Raw genomic sequence first — 21,586 nt, forward strand, 5'->3', positions numbered from 1 at the left:
GAGTCTGTATCCGAGGCCAGGGCTGGCCCAGGAAAAAAAAGGCCCCTAACATCCAAAACAGGTGGGGTGGGGGGCGAGGGAACAGAGACAGTGGAATCAAGAAGCAGAACCTGAAAGATTCTTAGAGAGAGTGAGGGCAGTGGGACCTTTGTGATAACCAGGAAACAAGAGGGAGTGACAGGACCCCGGGTGGTCCCCTCCCGGAAGCAGCTTGGGATAACAGCCCATTGCAAGGAGAACTCACGGCCACTCTGTCTAACGAGCAAACACCAGGGTGAAAGACTCGACCATCTGGTTTTGCAGACGTGATGGGGACTTTGCTATCTTCCTCCACGTAGCAATACAGCTGCTTGAATTTGAGGAAGCAACGGAGATAAAGGAAACAAACATTTAACATAAGCAGACTCAGACAAGGTGTTTATTGACTCTGGAGGGATTTAAATATAGGACAGGCGGTTTAGCTGGTACTGGGTATACATTTTTGATAAACACTTAGTGTAAGACTGAAGATGAGGTCAGGCTCCTGTTTCACGTTAAGCAGGAAGGACTGGGAGGAGAGGGAGCCTGTGACTGGAGAAGGATCAAGAGCACAGAACTTTAATGAGCAACTTTGCAGGAGCCTATTATGCATCTAGTGTTTTGCTCGCAGGAAGGAAAAACTACATCATTAAATTTAACTTCTGGTAAACCGTGCACACTTTTGGCATCAACAGTTGAAAATGTTTTCAGCCAAACAGGTTATACAATCCCCCGTCTGACCTTCCATCTTCCATTTTTTTTATTTCTTAGTTTCTCCATTTCTGTTTATTATCACGTCACTGACCGTGCTTCTTAGCTGGTCTACGTCTGAGTTGGTGCCAATTTCCAAAACGCCTTCCTTTGAGTCTACTCTATTTGTTCCTTCCTTGGTGTCCTTGCTGTTACCTTTCTAACGTGGAGGCTGGTTACTCATTTTCCGTTTTCATCTTCCATCTGAACTTAGTTGACCTTAATCTTCACCAAACGGTGCCCACAGATTGTTTTTCTACTCAAATATTCCCCATCATCTACTCTAACAGGATGAGACTTTCTGCTTCTTTTCAATGCCCTCTAACATCTGTTCCTCCATTTCTTTTCTCACATTCACTTCTACCCTTTACTCTCCCCTTAATCCATTCCTAAATCCTACTGATGCTACCACTGAAATATCTTCTGAATCCATCCACTTTTTTAAATGTTTTATTATTTATTTTTGAGAGAGAGAGACAGAGCATGAGCAGGAGAGGGGCAGAGAGAGAGAGAGAGAGAGAGAGAGAGAGAGAGAGAGAGGGAGACACAGAATCTGAACCAGGATTCAGGCTCTGAGCTGTCAACACAGAGCCTGAGGCGGGGCTCGAACCCACAAACTGTGCGATCATGACCTCAGCTGATGTCGGACGCTTAACTGACTGAGTCACCCAGGCGCCCCTGGAATCCATCCACTTTTCTCCATTTCCTCTGTTATCGCTCTAGTCCAAGCCACCTAATCCCTCTGTATCCCGATTGGTCCCATCATTTTCTCACTTCCCTCTCCAATCCATCCTCAATGTTCGGCAAGACTGAATTTTTAAAAATGTACATTAGATCACGTCACTTGCTTAAAACCATTCACTGGTTTTCATTGGACTTGAAAACAAAGCAAAATGTAACTCCCTAACGTGGGCTGTAAGTTCCTGCACAGTCTGTCTCCTGCTTACCTCTCAAGCCCCAAATTGTGCTACTCTTTCCCTCACACACCATTTTCCAGTTATATAAGCAACTGTCACTTCTATCTGTATGCTCCATAAATGTTCCCAGGTTTTGTCCACTTTGCCCTTTTGATGCTCTGAGGCCCCTACCTTTCACCTGGAGGATTCTTCTTACCCTATAGGTTTCAGTTCACATGATATCATCATCAGAAATATGAACATTCTCAGGGAAATTAACTAAAACAGGATCCTCGTGGAACTCAAGATCAACAGTGAGATGATGAAACACAAAAATTATATAAAAAGAGAGCAGGGAAAGTTAGAAATTGAGGGCAAAATAAATCCAAATGGAGAACTAATCTGTCCATGACAAACAAGGAGAAGAGAACGTGGCTTTGTAGACAACTGAGTCAGAGACATGGAGAAGAGGTTTGAGAAAGTTGAACAAAACACGGAAAGAAACGGGACTGAAAAGATAAGAGGCATGATGATAGATGTGGAGGGGAGACAGCAGGGGTCGATATTCAAATAACCAATGTCCTAAAACAGAGAACATATCAAAAGGAGCAGAAAAATATATTCAAAAGATAATGGAAAAAAAAAAAACCTTCCCGAAGTGAAAAACCTGAATCTGCCTATATTAGGCTCTCCAGAGAAACAGCCAATATGACATACAGGGATACACGTGAGAGTTATCATAGGGATTGGCCCCTGTGGTTACAGAGGCTGAGAAATCCCATGATCTTCTGTCTGTGAGCAGGAGAACCAGGAACGTTGATGGTTCAGATAGTTCAGTCTGATCCAAAGGCCTGAGAATCAGGAGGCCAATGGTAGAAGTCCCAGTCTGAGTCTGGAGGCCCCCAAACTAAGAGCATGATATCCAAAGGCAAGAGCAGGTGGATGAGAGCACATTTATCCATCTTCCACATTTTCCTTCTCTTCAGTCCTCAACCGATTGAGTGGTGCCCTGGGCATTGGTAAGGGCAACCTTCTTGGCCCAGTCAACAGATTAAATGTTAATCTCATCCAGAAGAAAACACAATGTTTTACCAGCTACCTGGACATCCTTAGACCACACATGTTGACACATAAAATTAACCATCAAATTTCCCATCAAACAGGCACACCAAATTCCACAGATAAACAATGATCAAAACAGGAAGATATAGCTAGGCAAATTTATTGAACTTTGGAAACACAGACCACGGCACGCAGCTAAGAAGATAGGACACGTCTCTTCTGATGGGAGAAATTAGGCTGGCCCCACACAGAGCTCAGCTTGGCAATATTCAATGCCAACAGAGAGTGGAGCAACCTTTATAGATTTTAAGGAACAAGCAAACGACTCAAGATTCTATGTGCAGCCAAGCTGTCAATCATACACAATGACAACACAAAGACATTCGCAAGTGTGCGAGGGCCTAAGGAGACATATTGCGCTTATATGTGAATCAGAAGAGTCTTGATGAAGCAATCCAAGGAGCTCAGAGAGGATATGAAATAGGAGAGCCCTTGTTCTAAAGATTAGAGATGAACACTGAATCCACATACATAAAGGTAAAGAACTATGGTAGTTATGTGATTCAAAACAGAATGTAAATTGACATGAAAACATTTAAAAATTTTAATGAAAAAGTTTAATAATTTAACAAACTTCTATTACAAAGAGAATGTAAATGTTTTGTGCAAAAATAAAAACATAATGATAATGAATTAGAATTAAAAATATACATATACCAGTTAAAGACACCAGAATATACCGATGAAAATTAGGGGGAGGGAAAGAATGAAGCAAGAAAAAGAAATGTGAGGGTCTTCATTTCCTCATGTTTAATTTCCTAAACTGATAAATGGAAAAAGATTTAAGAATATTGTTTAAAGTTTTAAAGGTAGCCCATTAGGTGGAAATTAAAACAGCCTATGTACCTTCCATATGCCTCTCAGGGCAATAAGCAATCAAAAACAAGCCAAAATATAGAGTAAAAGAAAGAACACACACACACACACACACACACCAAGAAAACAAAAATTACCACAGAATTACAATGTTGAAATGAAATATAGCTATTATAAAAATCAGTGCAAATGAGATCAAAAACTAAAGTCATCTATTTGCTCTTAGGGACAAACTTTGAAAGTAAAACAATGGCCAGTGATGTGCCAGGCGGTCACAAATAAAAAGAAAGCAGGGTTTGCAATATGAATATTAGACACAGTCTAATTCAGGGGAGAAAGCATTATAATGCTAAGGTATAAAATCCATGATGAAAACGCACATTTAATTCATCTCTTATACCAAAGAATACAGCATCAAAATAAATAAAAGTAAATATTGCAGGTGGGACGCCTGGGTGGCTCAGTTGGTTAAGCATCTGACACTTGATTTCAGCTCCTGACTCTTGATTTTAGTCAGGTCACGAGTTCAAGCCCTGCACTGGGCTAAGCGCTGACAGCGTGGAGTCTGCTTGTGATTCTCTCTCTCCCTCTCTCTCTGTTCCTTTCCCACTTGTTCGTTCTCTCTCTCTCTCTCTCTCTCTCTCTCTCTCTCTCTCTCAAAATAAATAAATGCATATTTAAAAAAGTAAAAATGGCAGGAAATAAAAGGATAAAGTATTTGAAATGAAATTGGATGAGGAGACTTTAAAATACTTCTCTTAGTCACTAATGTCTTCCATAGACTAATAAAGTAAGTAAGTAAACGGAACAAAAAATCCCATTAGATCTGATTAATATAATTAATAGCCATTTCTTTTCAACTGCCTATATATATTTTGCAAAAACTGGATAACTAATAAAACCTCAGTCAATTCTAAGAAAATATAAATGGTACAGGTTTTCTGACCACAATTCAATAAAACTAATAGTAAATAGCAAAGAAAGAAAAGTAAAAATAAAACAATCTCCACAAATAGTAAACACACAACCATCTAAACTACTCTTAAGCCAAGACAGAAATCGAAACCATAAGCAGAGAGTAACTAAAAAGGGTAAAATAATACACATTAAATCTAAAAGCTGTACTCCGATGAAAATATCAGTTTTAAATTCTTCCACTAACAATCATTAAAGAATGAAAGAAATGAATTTGACATCCAAATCAAGTATTTAGAAAAATAACACTAAAATAGACACACACACACAAAGGAATTAATAAAGATAAATGCAGCTATAAGTGAATTAGCGTACAAAACTGGCAGAACTCGTACATAAAATCCAGAGCTGGCTGAGGGGAAAGAAATAAAGACCCAGGGTGAAATGAACTACTTCAAGACTAATCAAGAAAAAAGGGGACAAGGCACAGAAACACAAAATTAGAAACAAGAATAGAAAACTATAGATATAAAAGGAATTAAAAGAATTCCAGGCAACATTTTGCCTGACTCCAGCTAACACGTTTGAAAACCTGGCCCAAAACATCCATTATTATATTTCTGTTTCCCAGCTTCCCAGCCTCCCTTGCCAGAGGGATATCTGTTGGGGACTTTTGGGAAAGTGCATGTCGGCCACAGAACAAACACGGATGCACCTGCTCGTCTGGTATCACCAAAGCGGCGGCAGCCTCCTTGCAGCGATGGGGGAAAAACTAAGAGCCTTGCAGCCAACAGGGCCTGGTCGAGCCACAAAACGAAGGAACACCCTCTATCCCCAGCCCTCCTGTTACCGGAGGAAAAGGAATGTTTTATATAAATCTTTATTACTAACGCTTTCTGTTATTCGCAACAAAATGTATTTCTGACTGGAGCATGTACTTTGTTACTGTGACAAAGACAGCACCTTACATTTATTTTAAAAACAGGAACGAAGCAAGGACGCCACTCCCACTGCTCTTGTTTACCATCAGGCCAGAAGTGTCAGCCGATACAAACATGGGAGGACTAAATCAGAAGTGTAAACAATAAACAGAAGAAGGCAAATTATCACGACCTTAGATGCTATGACTGATGAATGCCCAAACGGGCAAACTGAAAACCGTTATCAGGGGCGCCTGGGGAGCTCAGTCGGTTAGATGTCTGACTTCAGCTCGGGTCATGATCTCACAGTTTGTGGGTTCAAGCCCCGTGTAGGGCTCTGTGCTGTCAGCTCAGATTCTGTGTCTCCCTCTCTCTCTGCCCCTTCCCGCTCACTGTCTGTCTATATCAAAAATAAATGAACATTAAAAATATTTTTTGATTATGACCTAATGAGATGGCTGGCTACACAATTAATATACAAAAATAAATAGGCTTTACTATATAAATATAATCACAAATTAGAAAATATAATGGAAGAAAAGATCCCATTAAATGGAAAGAGCCTAAATGTCCATCACCTGATGAGTGGATCAAGAAGATGTGGTATATATACACAATGGAGTATTACATGGCAATGAGAAAGAATGAAATCTGGCCATTTGTAGGAAAGTGGATGGACCTCAAGGATGTCATCCTAAGCGAAATAAGTCAGGTGGAGGACAGATACCGTATATTTGCACTCATAGGTCTAACAGGAGAAACCTAATGGAGGACCATGGGGAGGGGAAGAGGGAAAGAGAGTTGGGGAGAGAGAGGGACACAAATCATGAGAGACTATTGAATACTGAAAATGAACCGAGAGTTGAAATGGGAGGGGGCGGGGGAAGGGGATGGTGGTCATGGAGGGGGGTACTTGTGGGGAAGAGCACTGGGTGTTATATAGAAACCAATTTGACAATAAACTATTAAAAAAAAGAAAAGATCCCATTTATAATAGAAAAAAGATAAAATAACTGGAAACATATTTGGGAAAATGGGACTTATTAAATGTTAAATCCTACTTAGCTGACATCCAGTGTAATAATAATTTCAGGAACAGAATTTAATGATTCATCACTTACCTGTAACACCGAGGGCTCATCCCGACAAGTGCCCTCCTTAATGTCCCTCACCCCTCAGCCCCTCCCCTCCCCAACACCCCTCCAGAAACCCTCAGTTTGTTCTCTGTATTTAAGAGTCTCTTATGGTTTCTCTCCCTCTCTGTTTTTATATTATTTTTGCTTCCCTTATGTTCATCTGTTTTGTATCTTAAATTCCACATACGAGTGAAATCATATGACAGTTGTCTTTCTCTGGCTGACTTATTTTGCTTAGCATAATACACTCTAGTTCCATCCACGTTGCTGCAAATGGCAAGATCTCATTCTTTTTGATTGCCGCATAATACTCCATCTTCTTTATCCATTCATCATTCAATGGACATTTGGGCTCCCTCTTTCCATATTGGAAAAAATGGGACTTAAAAGCCAAAATCTACTTGTTCTTCTAAGATAAGGCTTAACATAATATTAGTTTTTTCTCTCTGAATTATACACTCAATACAATCCTAACAAAAGAAAGCTGGAGAGGCAATATGAAAGTAAGCCAAGTGCAAATTATGAAGGAAAATATTAAGTGAAACAGAAAGGGTTGCTTGAACATGATCAAGAAGCAATCTCCCAAGAAGATAAAATTGTTATAAACTTTAATGTTTTCAACTGTGTAATGCCAACTTTGTTAGAAAAATCAAAACAATTATTAATAGAAAGAAAGTAATAGATAATTTAGCACAATTCTCTCAGAAATTGACAGATAAATGAAGACATGAGGATTTGAAAATCATAATGAACAATCCTAATTTAGAAATATAGGCAGAAATGCATGCCCAATAAACAGAAAATAGTCATTCTATTCAAAACCATTTAGCATTCCAAAATGTCTACATATGTATGTATATATACACATACCATAATATACACTACTATACCATAAAGAAATCCAGTTCCTAAAGGAGAAATAAATGCTGTTTCTTTTAATTATAATTCAATTAAACTAGAAATTAAAAATTCTTAAACTTTGGGCATTTACAAATTTTCTTCTAGATAATACATGTTAAAAAGAAAAGAAAAAAAAATAAAAATAAAAAGAAAAGAAAAATGATAGAATACTTAGACACTGATAAAAATCAAACCACTAGAACTCAAAGTTATTGAGATGGGCTCAAAATAATATTTTAAAAAATGTAACTCCTTAAAGTACATTTATTAGAAGACAATGAAGACTAAAAGTTAAATAATTAAGCATTCAATTCAACAAGTTTAGAGGCAGAACTAAAAGGAAAGGCTGATTTATTCATACCTCATTTCCAGGATAAAATCAGAAATGACTGTAATCAAAAGCAAAATGGTAAACTTGATCATCATAATCAATAGTAGCTTCTTTTAAAATAGCTGATAAAACAGACAAATCTCTGTAATTCTAACCATGAAAAAAATAGGAAAAAACATACATAAAAATATTAGAAAAGAAATATGAGACATAATCAAAGTCATGGGAAAATTTAATAAGAGAATATTTGCATACTCTCTCTCTTCTACAAAGATTTTTTAATAAATCTTATAAATTATGTTAAGAGAAGGGTAACCATTGCCAGGCAGAGGAGAATATTGTGGTGGCTGTCATTGTCTGCTTGTGGCAGAACGTAGCTTTGTGTAGAAGGTCACTGTGCCTTCCATTTCTACCTCAATAAAGTCGTTTCCACTGGTAAAAATACAAGCATTTGAATGTTCAGCTTAAGTTTAAACACTATGGGATAGCATAAAATATTTTTAAAATGATCACACTAACATGAAACACAGAGGGTGTGGGGTCATTGTGTTCAGGACCAGCTCCTAAGTCCAAGGAAGCCAAAGGCCTCCGTGCTACTGCAGAGACCAGAAGAGGCAGCCCAGAAGTTCGAGAAAGGATTCCACCTTCCTCTGTGTCCTAGCAGAATCCACCACGTTGTTCGAAAGTTCTTGCTATGAAAAATAACATAGTCAACATAGCCAAGGGCAGATATCAAAATAAAAGAAAACTGTAAAACAACAACAACAACAACAACAACAACAAACCAACAACATTCCAGTAGGAACAAACATGCCAAGGGCCCAGATTTTGGTTTTTAATTCCAGTGTCCCATGAAAGGAACCAGGGCTCCTTGGAGAAATGGCCAATTCTAGGACTGGGGCAGAAAATATAACAGACAATCCAGGAGCATCTGATAGGGCTGAAAAGTAAGATGGTGCTAAAATTAAAAAATAGTTTTTTTTAAGTCCCCAAGGATGGGGATGTGTCAAAGAGATACATGGGCCACTGAAAGAACTCTCTAAGACAGAAGACAGAGCAGTCTGCACAACAAAATTTAACAAGCAGTCTTGGACTGGGGTGCCTGGTTGGCTCAGTCAGTAGAGCATGCAACTCTACTGGGGGGGTGAGTTTGAGCCCAATGTTGGATGTAGAGATTACTTCTTAAAAAATCACTTAAAAAAGTGGTATTGGATTATAACCCAAAGTATAAAATAAATACCCAGGAGTCCATGTGATAGAAGTAAATAACTGAATAGATTAATAAACAGGGGAGAATAAACAAATCTCCTTGTGGAAGTATTCCAAATAATTTATGTAGAAACTGTCTTCAAGGAAGGAGGGCAACACCACTCGTTAGGTGTTGACTAAGTGTGGTGACTTCCAAGATGGCCAGTGAGGAAAGGGTGGGAGAGGGTAGCTTTGCAGCAGAGAAGCCTCAGAAGCACCTCCTCAGCTAGGTGATCAAGGGTAACACCCACATCATAAATTATGTGGCTAGTGTATACTTTTGATATGTGTGATGAATATTCCTAGGATTTTCCTGCCAATAACCCATAACTCCAGTTGAATTGTGAAAAAAACATCAGACAAATTCCAATAGAGGGGTAGCTTACAAGATGGCTGAGCAGGGTTGTTGAGGTCATCAAAAACAAGTCTGGGAAACTGCCACAGCCAAGAGGAGCCTACAAAGACATAATGACTAGATGTCATGTGGTGTCCTGGATGTGTCCCGGCACAGAAAAAGGACTTAGGGTAGGGACGCCTGAGTGACTAAGTGGGTTGAATATCTAACTCTGGATTTCAACTTGGGTCATGATCTCATTGAGCCCTATATTGGGCTCTGCACTGAGTGTGGAGCCCACTTGATTCTCTCTTTCTCTCTCTCTCTTTCTCTATCTCTCTCTCTCATTCTCTCTCTGTTCCTTTCCACCACTCACACTCTCTCTCTAAAATAAAAAAATTAAAATAAAAAAGACTTGGATAAAAACTAAAGAAATTTAAATTAATTGTGATCTATACTAATCATGGATCAATGTTGTTCACTAATTGTCACAAATGTACCCTACTAATGTAAGATTGTTAATAATAGGGAAAACTGGGTGCCTGGTATATGGGAATTCTTAATTTTTCTGAAAATCTAAAACTAGAACAAAAAACAAAGTCTATCACGAAGAAAAAAATGGGTAATTGGTGGAGCCAGGGTACCGTCAAAGCAGCCTGACTCTACAGCCTGTAGTGTTAATAAGTAAATAATTTTCTAGAAAAATTAAAATTACCACAATTCCTTAATAAAGAGAACACAAAACTAAAGAGAACAATAAGTCAAGATAAATGCAACAGGTTGCAACAGGGCCAGATTTAATAAACAAGTTTTTCCAAAGGAACCAAATGAGTCCTTTGACATATATGGTGTTCCAGAGAATTAAAACACACACACACACACACACACACACACACACATACACACACACACACACATAAAAAAGGGATGTTTCCCAACTCATTCTATAGAACTAGTATAATTCTGACACCAAACAGGACAAAGAAAATGGAACACACACACACACACACACACACACACACACAATGCTATTTGTGAATATACATTTAAATTTGATGCAATAATAAATTTTATGCTAAGAAAAGTCAGAGTAGCCTGAGTGAGTCACCAGAGACCTGGGAGCCATGCTGTTCAACTATTAGGACAAATCAAGTTCAATATTTAACCGCTTTCCTGATATGTTCTGGCCAACTGGGAGCCCTGGTATGAGCTATATACAGTCATATAGATGAGCTTTCCTGTGTTTTCAAGTCTGTAAACATATAGATGAGGACTTGGAAGGACACAGACCACATTGCTTACAAGGCTGAGAGAACTGATCAGAGCCACGGTTGGTTTTAAAAAGGGGTGGGGAGAGGTGCCTGGATGGCTCAGCTGGTTGAGCGTGCTTGAGCATCCAACTTCGGCTCACATCATGATCTCACGGTTCGTGGGTTCGAGCCCTGCATCAGGCTCTGTGCTGACAGCTCAAAGCCTGGAGCCTGCTTCAGATTCTGTGTCTCCCTCTCTCTCTCTCTCTCTCTCTCTGCCCCTCCCCTGATCACACTGTCTCTCCCTGTCCCTCAAAAATAAATAAATGTTAAAAAAAAATTTTTAAAGGGGTGGGGATTTTATTCAATTACCTTCTATTATTTAAAAAATTTTTTGGTTAAAATAAGATACATATATTCAATCCACCATGGGCGAAGGGAAGGGGAAAAATAGTTACAAACAGAGAGGGAAGGAGGCAAACCACAAGAGACTCTTAAACACAGAGAACAAACTGAGGGTGGATGGGGGGTGGGGCAGAGGGGGAAAATGGGGGATGGGCACTGAGGAAGGCACTTGTTGGGATGAGCACCGGGCATTGTATGGAAGCAATGAACCACAGAAATCTACCCCAAAAACCAAGAGCACACTTTATATACTGTATGTTAGCCAATTTGGCAATAAATTATATAAAATAAAATAAAATAAAAATAAAGAGCAAAATAAACAAAAAAGATACATGTATTCAATCCAATCTAATCAAAATCCTAATGAAAAACAATTTCGATGTGGTAATATGATATGATGATATGATGAAATGAACGTAAGACTCACTGGAAAGGAGCACGTGCACACGGAGGATGGTGAAGTTGGGGAGTACAAGATTCGTCCTAAACTGATAGTCAAGTATGTTATAAATCTCAGTGTTTTAATAAGTGTCCCCGTGACTCAGGAATAGATGGAAATGCCAACAGATTATCGTGCCCAGAAATGAACTCAAGTATACGTAAATTTAATATATGATAAAAGTGACAGTTCCAATCAATGGGGAAATAATGGAGGGGGAAACTCGGATGTCTAGCCATTTGGAAAACATTGTTAAATCTCTATCACACTGTTTACCTTGAAATAGACTGCAGATGTGTCAAGGATTTAAATGCAGAAATCTAAAACTGTGCAAGTTCTAGAAGAAGACAACATTGTATAACGTTGGCAGGGGAAAGCTTTTCTGAAGGGGCAAGGAGAGTAGAAACAATGCAAAACCACACCATTAGGCTCCCAAAAAATACTTTTGCACAATAAGGAATACCGTAAGTAGAATCAAGATAAAAGATAAGCTAGGGAAAATGTCTGCCTCAAGTACGGGCTGAAAACTCCTATCCTTTGCAGAAAAAGAAGAAAACATGAAAAATCCCAAGACAAACCAGAAAAAGGAAGAAACGAAAAGGGAAACAGGCAGAATCCTTATTGAGTGTCACGTAGCAATTCTTCCTCACGTAAAATGTGCACCCTCTTTAGCCAAGAGTGAGAAGAGAACCTTAACAATTTTAAAATTCTTTCTGAATTTTAAGTCTCATTTTTCTTGACTTTAGGATGCAAACATCAAAGCATCCAAACTATATGTAAATGTAATTCCTAGGATTCAATTCTCTTGATTAAACTCTCTACAAAAATTGGAGTACTATTTGCAATAAGAGAAAAATCTAGAAAAATCCCAAACACACTAGTAGAGTATTGGCTACATAAATCTTGGTGTATCCATATAATGGAATACTCTGCAACCATCAAAAATGAAAAGGTAAATCTATACATACTGACATGGAAGTCTCCAAGGTAATATTTAAAAAAAATTTTTTTAACGTTTATTTATCATTGAAAGACAGAGAGAGACCGAGCATGATCACAGGAGAGGCAGAGACAGGGGGAGACACAGAATCTGAAGCAGGCTCCAGGCTCGGAGCCGTCAGCACAGAGCCCAATGCAGGACTCAAACCCACAAACTATGAGACCATGACCTGAGCCGAAGCCGGACGCTCAACCAACTGAGCCACCCAGGCTCCCCACAAGGTAATTTTTAAGTGGAAAAAAGCTGCATAGCAAAAGTGATCACAATTTCATAAAATAATTGGAATATGTATAATTGCACAATCGCAGGAAAGGATCTTGGAAGAACGTATACCAATGTTACAAGGATGATTTCTAACAAGTGGGGAAAAAAGTGAAGTAGAGATGTCTCTATATTTCTTACATTTACATATAGTTTGGATGCTTTGACGTTTACATCCTATAGTCAAGAAAAATGACTTAAAATTCAGAAAGAAATTTTAAATTGTTAAGGTTCTCTTCTCACTTTTATCTTCTGCACTTCCTAGCAAAATGAAAATTTCTAGAATAGCAACAACAGAAAGGCAACCAACCTGACTGAATAGCCAGTTGGAGGAGCTCAGCAGCACAGGCAATCTCAAATTTTCAGCCAAAGTGCCAGTCCGTTCATAGAGAACATTCGATCATGGGACTAGGGGGGAAAGCCCCACAGAAAACCATCACGGTCCCTGCCACAAAGTCTTCTAGTCCTTCACTCTCCCAGCCGCCTGGCGGGGGCATTAGCCAGGCACAGTGAGTGATGGATAAGTAGCTTTGGATAAGAAGGTGCCATTCCAACGGGAAACTTGGCCAGAGCACTGAATAGATGGAAACTTTGTGACCTGAAGAAAGGCCCCCAGCTGGGTGGAACACTGGCGGCAACTGTGATGTAGTGAAGAAGCCCTGGATTTGGGGTTGGGTTTTGGCATTAAGATGGGGTTAGAAAATTAGCCATCTTCCTTGAGCCTCATTTTCTTCTTCTGAAAAATGGGATTCATGATACCTATCTCATAGGGTTGTGGTAAAAGATCAACTTTTGGGGTGCCTGAGTGGCTCAGTCGGTTGAGCATCAAGACCGGCTCAGGATCTCGTGGTCCGTGAGTTCAAACCCTGTGTTGAGCGCTGTGCTGACAGCTCGGAGCCTGGAGCCTCCTTTGGATTCTGCATCTCCCTCTCTCTGACCTTCTCCACTTGTGCCCTCTGTTCCTCTCTCAAAAATAAGTAAACATTAAAAAAAAAGAAAGAAAGATCAGGTTTAAACATGTGGATGGAAGACGTGGAAATAGTAAGACGGTGTGAATGTATAAATTGTTACAATACTACTTGTGGAATGTGTCGGCCAGTAGAAGGAAGCAGGGGGGCGGGGATTCCCAGCTCAGGAATTCAGTGCACCGCGACAGGGCTGGGGTCACCGGAGAAAACACAGGACGCCTAGTTAACTCGGAATTTCAGGTAAACAATAAATAATTTGTTAGTGTAGTCCTGTGATACCTGAGCATAAGTTAGCATTTAGTTTCAACTATTTTCTATTATTCTCTCATTTCAAATAAAGTAGATGCATCTCCCCATTTTGAAAGCTCTGTGGGAAATACAGATCACATCATATGTATGATTACCTATTACCCAGGTGGGCCCCAGGATGCTCGGACACTGCCATGCTTATAACAGACACGAAATAAATGATCATGAGATCCGGGATTTGGTTTGGGTGTCGTGAGTCCCTCTAATACCTTTTCAGGGCTTGGATGGACTTGCTAATATCTTCAGGGTGCTCTCATCTGGGAACCTAGGAAGCATCTAGTGCTCAGGAGCTCAGATACTAGCCCATTTCTAGGAGTTAAGGAAAGAAGGTCTCAGAAACCGAAGATGACACTAATGGAGCTAAACGCATACCTGTCTGCTCCCGTAGCCCTGTATAACTCGGATGCCTGAGTCACCCACTCTTGGCTTCGAATCTTAATTTCCTCCTATACTCTGCTTGAGTGTGGCTACACGGCTATGGTTCACTAAGAGATAAGCAAATCTCTGGTGTCTATTTGATTTCTTAAAAAAGAAGAAAGACAATTTGCACTTTTACACATGGAAACTCACTCAGGTTTTGCTGGGCGTTAGGCTACCAGATTTTGAAAAAAGAAAAGACAGCATTTTAAAAACACTGGGCTCTGTCATTCTTACTTGGCTCTTTCTTAATAAACTCCAGTGAGGGTTTGGAGCAACCACAAATATCTCTGGGTTAAAAGAACGTATTAAATCAGTGCTTGCTTAGAAGAAGGGAGAAAAACCAAAGATTGTAAGAGTTACCCTACCCATAGACAAGATGATAATCTAGGTGCACTATGCATAATACATGGTGTATTCTTCTCTTTTCTTTTTTTTTTTTTTTTTAAGGGAAGATACAGGACTTTCTCAGAACTCTTTGATGAAATATACACTTGAATCACACACACACACACACACAAGAAAATGTGACAAGGAAATACTTTGCATACTGAGTTGGGACCATGGTTATGGAGGAGTGCACACCATTTCCAATTAAACAAAGAAACAGGCAGTATAAGTCAGGCAGAGAAGGACAGATACCATATGTTGTCACTCATGGGTCTAACAGGAGAAACCTAACAGGGGACCATGGGAAATGGAAAGGAGGGAAAAGAGTTGGGGAGAGGGAATGAGGCAAATCATGAGAGACTTTTGAATGCTGAGAAAAAACTGAGGGCTGAAGAGGGAGGGGGAAAGGAGAAGGGGGGGTGATGGTTATGGAGAGGGGCACTTGTGGGGAAGAGCACTGGGTGTTATATGGAAACCAATTTGGTGATAAACTATATAAAATTACCTTTTTGAAAAAAATAAAATAAAAATAAAAACCATGAAGTCCTTTTGAAAGAAAAGTAGAATTTGCACTCCACCTTATTCATTAAAGTTAGAAACTTGCCATCCTCTAATGAGCAGCCCGAGAGTGGAGAAATGTCTTGAATAGCTATATTCTAAGGAGTACTTGGCGTCATCACCGAAACCTAATGTGGGATTGCAATTGTGTGGGTCCCCCCCCCCCCGCCCACAGTGAATAGGAAGTGATCAAAGATAACATTGCCTGAGAAAGAACTAAAATAGTGTAACATTGCATCAAGTTATAGCCAATGCCAATCATATATGGATGAATGAACAAGATCCTTTAAATAATGGTATAGACGTGCTGTGGCATTCAAAATATAATGACCAACTTCAGTGGGCTTCAAATAAAAATGCAAAAGCATGTGCATACTCCTCTGGCCAGAACAGGAAGCAGAAGCACGTCTCTTTAGATAGATCTTTAAGCCACACCCTCCATTGACATCATTTATAAACTGCTGGACTATAGGAAGTAGATTAATTCAAAAAGGCTGCCTTAGGAATTTTATTTTAGCAACGGGAAATGTTATCTGCTAGGAGGGTACTAGAAAAATTAGAGGCACAATAAGAAAAAATCAAGTACAAAGGACTTCCATAATGACGGCGTGATCACCTTTCCCTCTGTGAAGGGACGGGAAAGGAAAGGCACAATCCAGGAATTGAAGTCATCATTGTGTATGAGGGTTCCTGGCATGTCATGCTAGACAGAGCTATTTACTGGAAAAAGTGTTGCTTTATTTACATGCTAAACAGCACCACCTTCTAGCCTCGGCGGCTGACAAATAACGGCACAGCAAGGAAGAGAGAGAAAAGGCAATCTTCCTTCTTCCCGATAGAATCAGAACAAGACAGACAAGGGACTGTCACAAATCCAAACATCTTGACCCCGTCATTTTAAAATGGAGTGCGCAGCCTCTCCAAACATCTCTTTGCTTTTTCGGTAACAAGAACCATAGCAAGGAAACTGGACTCTGCATCCAAAAGGAGGGACCAGAGAGAGGGGGGAAAAGAATCAATATTTGCCTCCATCTAGGAAACCTCCATGGTGCAACTCTTTTAAAAGATGGGAAAAATAAAATTTAGTCTTTGTCAGAGGACTCATAAACAAGGCTAAATGCGTTCCTTGTGCGCTTGATAAAAACAAAGGTGAAAAATCTCTGATTTGATGAACAAAGACTAGGCCAATGAATGGAATGAATCATTTCAATACAGTGAACAGGAGATCTGAATAAAAAGATCAAAGGAGGCCAGAGAGTGTAATGCACCCACAATTGCAAGTGCTCCCCAGGGAGTGCCAAGAATAAAATTGGAAGATTTTGTTCAGAGAGATACTGCCACTGATTTTAATGCAGTTGTCTATGCTGAGCAAGGCAGAGCCTTTGAGCTTGCTCTACAAGTTTTCACTTCTTTGATTTAGAAAATAATGCTTGCACTTGCAGTTGGTAAATACGAATTCTGACAGATAGTAAGAGGCGAAATGAGGGCACTGAGTGGGGACACAAAATATATGGGCTAGTGTTCTAGTCTGGCCCATTCCTTGGTGTGTAAGCTTTGGCAAATCATTTTATCTTTGGGCAACTATTTCCAAATTTTATATGCTTACCTTATTCTAACTGTTTGTGTTTAACAATAAAACACACTACTTCTCACCCTCCGCCTTTTTTTTTTTTTAAACAAATAAGACTATGGGTAGAAAGAAGTTACACAAGAAATTGTATTGACAGGCTATCCATACTTTTCTTTCCTCATCTGACATTTTGTTTACTGAGTGGGATGAAATATATAAGAAAGTTATCTGTGTACCATCTACATATAGTTCTTTAAAATTTATTAACAAGACTATAGTTAATTAGAAATGAAAAATAAATGTCTGCAGGATTCTGTATGAATTTCAGTTTAAGTGTCCAAGGAATGATGGTAAGCTCACACTGGGGCAACGCTTGGGAAGACGGTGATGAAAATGGCGGGGAAAAGGTGGGGGGGGGGTGCTGCTGTCATTAGCAGCCTAGGAGTTGGCCACACGTCCTTCACAGAACCAAGTGTGTCAGTGTGTTCAGTGAGGGCTTCATAGGTGGTGCACACGCACCGAGGGCCGGGACTAGGCCTGGACGCTGGGCCAGGGCCCATCAGACAGAGCCAGTAGCCAGAGCCCACCAGCCACTGCCGGGCAGCCTTGGTTCCCCCTCTCACCCCCACTAGTACCCAGCAGTCCTTGCTCCACAGCCGTTACCCAGCAGTCCTTGCTCCACAGCCGTTACCCAGCAGTCTTTGCTCCACAGCCATTACCCAGCAGTCTTACCCCGCACCTCCCAGCCTGCAGTCTGCCCAGCAGCCACTACTTTGGCAGGTTTTGCCCTATGCCTCCTGCCCTGAAGTCTTTGCCGGGAAGCCATTACCTAGCAGTCATTACCCGGCAGTCTCTGCTCCACAGCCCCTACCCAGCAGTCTCTGCCCCGCAGCCACTTCCCAGCAGTCTTTGCCCGGCAGCCATTACCCGACAGTCTTTGCCCCGCGTCTCGTGCCCTGCAGCACGCAGCAGCCTGTCCCCCGTCCAGTTACCTGGCACCATTACTGGAGGCCTGCTGCCATTATCCGGCAGCCGTTGCGTGCGTCCCCAGCCACCCAGTAGGACCCGCAGGAACGCGGCTGCGCACTCTTCCCCCCGACCCGCCGCTGAAGCTGGAAGGCCCGGCCACGCGCCTCGGCACATCCCGGCCCCAGCTGTTCTGCGGGGCGTCCTGGGACCTGGGCGGCGGGCTCCTGGGGGGGGGGGGGACTGAGGGACCCCTCGTGGTGGGAGAGGCTGAGGCTGAGCACAGCCTGCCCACCTGGACTCCTGCCCAAGGCGCCACCTGCGAGAGGCCTAAGGACCTTCTGGAATCCTCCTGGAATTCTAAAGAGATTCGGAGACGGTTTCCTCTCCTAGATGCCTCTCGCCTTAGGGTTGAAAGACTTCTTTAAAGGCGCTGATTTGGATAAGATAAATTGCCCAAGTGAGTGGGTTAACCGGAATCTTCTGCTTCGCACGAATAGTCGTGCCCCAGCCTGCCGGGTGCCATCCTCCGCGGTCGGCCCGCCCCAGGCCGGGCAGGACCCCGCCTGGCCCGTCGGCAAAATGCAGGCGGAAACTCGCAGAGGTTGTGCCCCGCGGTGGAGGGGACTCGGCCTTTAGCAGCAGCGGCGCCCACATTGAACCCCGACCCTGGGCCTTGTCACTGTGATGCCAGAGGTGTCTGCCTGGGCGGGCTTGGGTGGAGGGGGCCCCGGACAGCGGGAAAGGCTGAGCCGGACGCGGGGGGTTGAATTAGAGAACTCTGTTTGGGGACTGGCACAGTGGCCGCCTTCTCCCCAGCTCTGTGGCCTGGGAAACGTGGCCGCCGAAGCTGCCGCGGCCCCGCGGAACGAGGCCGTGTGACAGGCGCTGGCGGACCAGACTGCTGGCTCTGACTCGGTTCGTCCACAGGCTCCTGTTGGGGAAGGAAGTGGTGGTGAAGGAACGACTTGGGTTTCCGAACCCCGGGAGCACCTCAGGCCCCACGCGTTTCCAGGCCCCATGACCGAGGCGGCCAGGCAGTCTGCAGGGGCGGAGACGCTTCTGTGAAGAAATCAACGGAAACGGAATTTGTTCCTATTGACGACATTGCCAGCTTCATGCCAGACCTAAATAGACATCGCGGCCTACCGCTCTGGCCTGGAACGGCATAAAAAGAGAAGAGATTTTGGGCAAAATATGGCAGTTCCGTTCTGGAAACAAAATTCCATCTTGGAAGCTTAAAGTTCAGGTTTTGAACATGAACGTTGCAAGCTTTTCACAATATTTCCAGCCTTCACTGGTTATGCAAGTGAAGTGATGACTTTACCTTTTCGTTTGTGAAGGAAAACCCGTCACATCGTTTATACACTTTGGGTAAGATCAGTTTTTTGTTTGTGTTTTGGTTTGAGATTTTTTAGAAGGCATCTGGATGAAAAAAAATTCACAAGGAGCACTTACAGAAGCTCCATCCCCCAAGAAGGTCAGTCTGCAGGCGACAACTATACAACAGCATGCCTGACAACCTTATTTCTTAACTCTGTAGTCCTGAAAGGCGGTGATCTTCAAGCAGGAGGAGGGACAGAAAAGTGGAGGGGCGTGTCGGAATTTCCAGGGTAAACTCCATAGTGTGGGGAAGAAAGACTATCCTGTAGGCTTACTATTTTCATAATACACATTAAAGACCTTAAGCCTTGACAAGATCTCTTTAGCTAGTGGGGGATATGCAAGGTTTAAAGAGAAGTTAATTAGCCTGATGTGGGGCTTGAACTCATGACCCTGAGATCAAGACCTGAAATCAAGAGTTGGATCCCCAACCGACTGAGCCACCCAGTGCCCCTATATTAAGTTATTTTAAATGAAAAATAAAGATTGGGAAACTTTCTTACGATTAAGCTGGTAATAAGGTAAAGAATTTACCTACTAAGAAAGGACTTAGGTAGAGAAGCGCCTGGGTGGCTCAGTGGGTTGAGCGTCTCACTCTTGGTTTCGGCTCAGGTCATGATCTCATGGATTGTGGGCCCAAGCCCGAGTCGGACTCCACACTGACAGTGCAGATCCTGCTTGGGGTTCTCTGTCTCCCTCTCATTCTCTGCCCCTTCCCCGCTTATTCTCTCTCTCAAAATAAATAAATATGCTTTTTTTTTTTTTAAGAAGGGAGTTAGGTAGAGAAAATAATCACATGAAAGCATAAAATATGGTATAGGTTGATGGACACTTCCTAGCTGCATTAAAAATTAATCAATATTGCATTAGAAAACTTCACCTTTAGGTGATGAATGATAGACCATAGATTTCCAAAACTGAGGAACTGAGATCATGAAATTCACCTTTCATTTCTATATTTAGACACAAATAAACTTACATTTAAATTTGAAAGCAGACAACTAGTCAGATCCTTAATACTGTGATTTTATTCTGAATAATTGCCTTTTATTTCCAATGCCTGTTATGTCTTTACAGTACCTCATGTCACAATTTAATCTCTCTTTAAACTTAATTTAATGCCCAATTTAATCTCAATATGACAGCTAATAATTAAGAGAACTCATGCTGTGTAGCATAATGTTTGGTTGTGTTGGTCATGGATATGTGTCATGTACAATACTGTTTCGTACCATGCAATTTAATGAACAGGACTGCTTGATATGTTTATTAAGGAAGCACAAAAAACCAAGCTACCATCTTTTGAGAGTCAAAACATGGGTTTTCATGTGATAGTGTCAACAGCCAAAGATTTCACATGCTACAGGGGTCCTGGGTGGCTCAGTTGATTAAGCATCCGACTCAACCTTAGGTCATGATCTCAGTTTGTGAGTTCGAGCCCCACTCTGGATAGAGCTCGAGCCTTGCTCCAGGCTCCATGTTCTTTCTCCTTCTCTCCCTGCAACTCATGGGATTCTCTCCCTCTCTCTCTTTCTGCCTCTGCGCTCTCTCTCAAAAATCAATCAATTAATTACTTTATAAAATCTAAAAAAAAAGATTTTACATGCTAGAGGCCTACCTTTAGTATTTGCACATTACATGTATAAATGTACAAAGCTATAGCACATGTGTGTCTTACATGAGCAGATCTGAACAGTAGATGCACAAATCTGAAACATTTTGTAAGTACAGGATTATGTGGATTAATAATTTGTACTAGCAGTTTTCATCCTTTCCCCCCTTATTGTCATGAAATCTTTCAAAGGAATTCTTAGTTGGAAGTCCAGTTTGCAAAACAGACACTGGTGTCCCTGCTCTGAGGAAGGTGTTTGTGGGGGCTGGGAACCGGGGGAGGGCTAAAGGATCCTTGTAGGTTCGCTGCCAATGGCTTGCAAGCCATTTCATGGAGCCCCTAGAACTTCTGAGCACATTTTGGAAACTGTTGTCACATATGATGCCCTACTTCTGTCCTGCACTGTTGGATGTGCTGTAGTATTTCCTTCCCACCGTACTCAATGTTTTTTCATTCTACAGATGAGAAAAGAGGAACTCAGATCATTCATCTTCCCATTGCCACATTATTGAGTGATTAAATTTAGGGCTTGAATTCAAGTCTTCTGACTTGTGTTTTTTCCCATTATTTCATAGTATCTATATAACAATAGAAAATGTTGTCGGGATGTTTCCTAACATCCGTGTAGGATGAAGTAGAATTTCTGTAAAGCGTAAGTGTTTCTTAACGTCC

General features: G+C 41.4%; 2 long non-coding RNA genes across 3 annotated transcripts; one reads left to right on the top strand and one right to left on the bottom strand.

Moving 5' to 3' along the window:
* Positions 1-421: 421 nt before the first annotated feature.
* LOC115285984 lies at positions 422-18,197 on the bottom strand. The gene is made up of 4 exons (XR_003905790.1): positions 17,946-18,197; positions 9,439-9,507; positions 7,835-7,862; positions 422-570 (listed from the first exon to the last, which is right to left on the bottom strand). It is a non-coding gene; the product is annotated as an uncharacterized LOC115285984 (long non-coding RNA).
* On the top strand, positions 18,005-21,459 carry LOC115285983. Of its 2 annotated transcripts, XR_003905789.1 has the most exons (3): positions 18,008-18,379; positions 18,850-19,293; positions 21,376-21,459. It is a non-coding gene; the product is annotated as an uncharacterized LOC115285983 (long non-coding RNA). The 2 variants fall into 2 exon arrangements; XR_003905788.1 differs by having other exon boundaries at positions 18,005-19,293.
* The last annotated feature ends 127 nt before the right edge of the window (positions 21,460-21,586 follow it).

The sequence above is a fragment of the Suricata suricatta genome, chromosome 2 (assembly GCF_006229205.1).
Source record: "Suricata suricatta isolate VVHF042 chromosome 2, meerkat_22Aug2017_6uvM2_HiC, whole genome shotgun sequence".
In the NCBI taxonomy this organism is placed as follows: Eukaryota; Metazoa; Chordata; class Mammalia; order Carnivora; family Herpestidae; genus Suricata; species Suricata suricatta.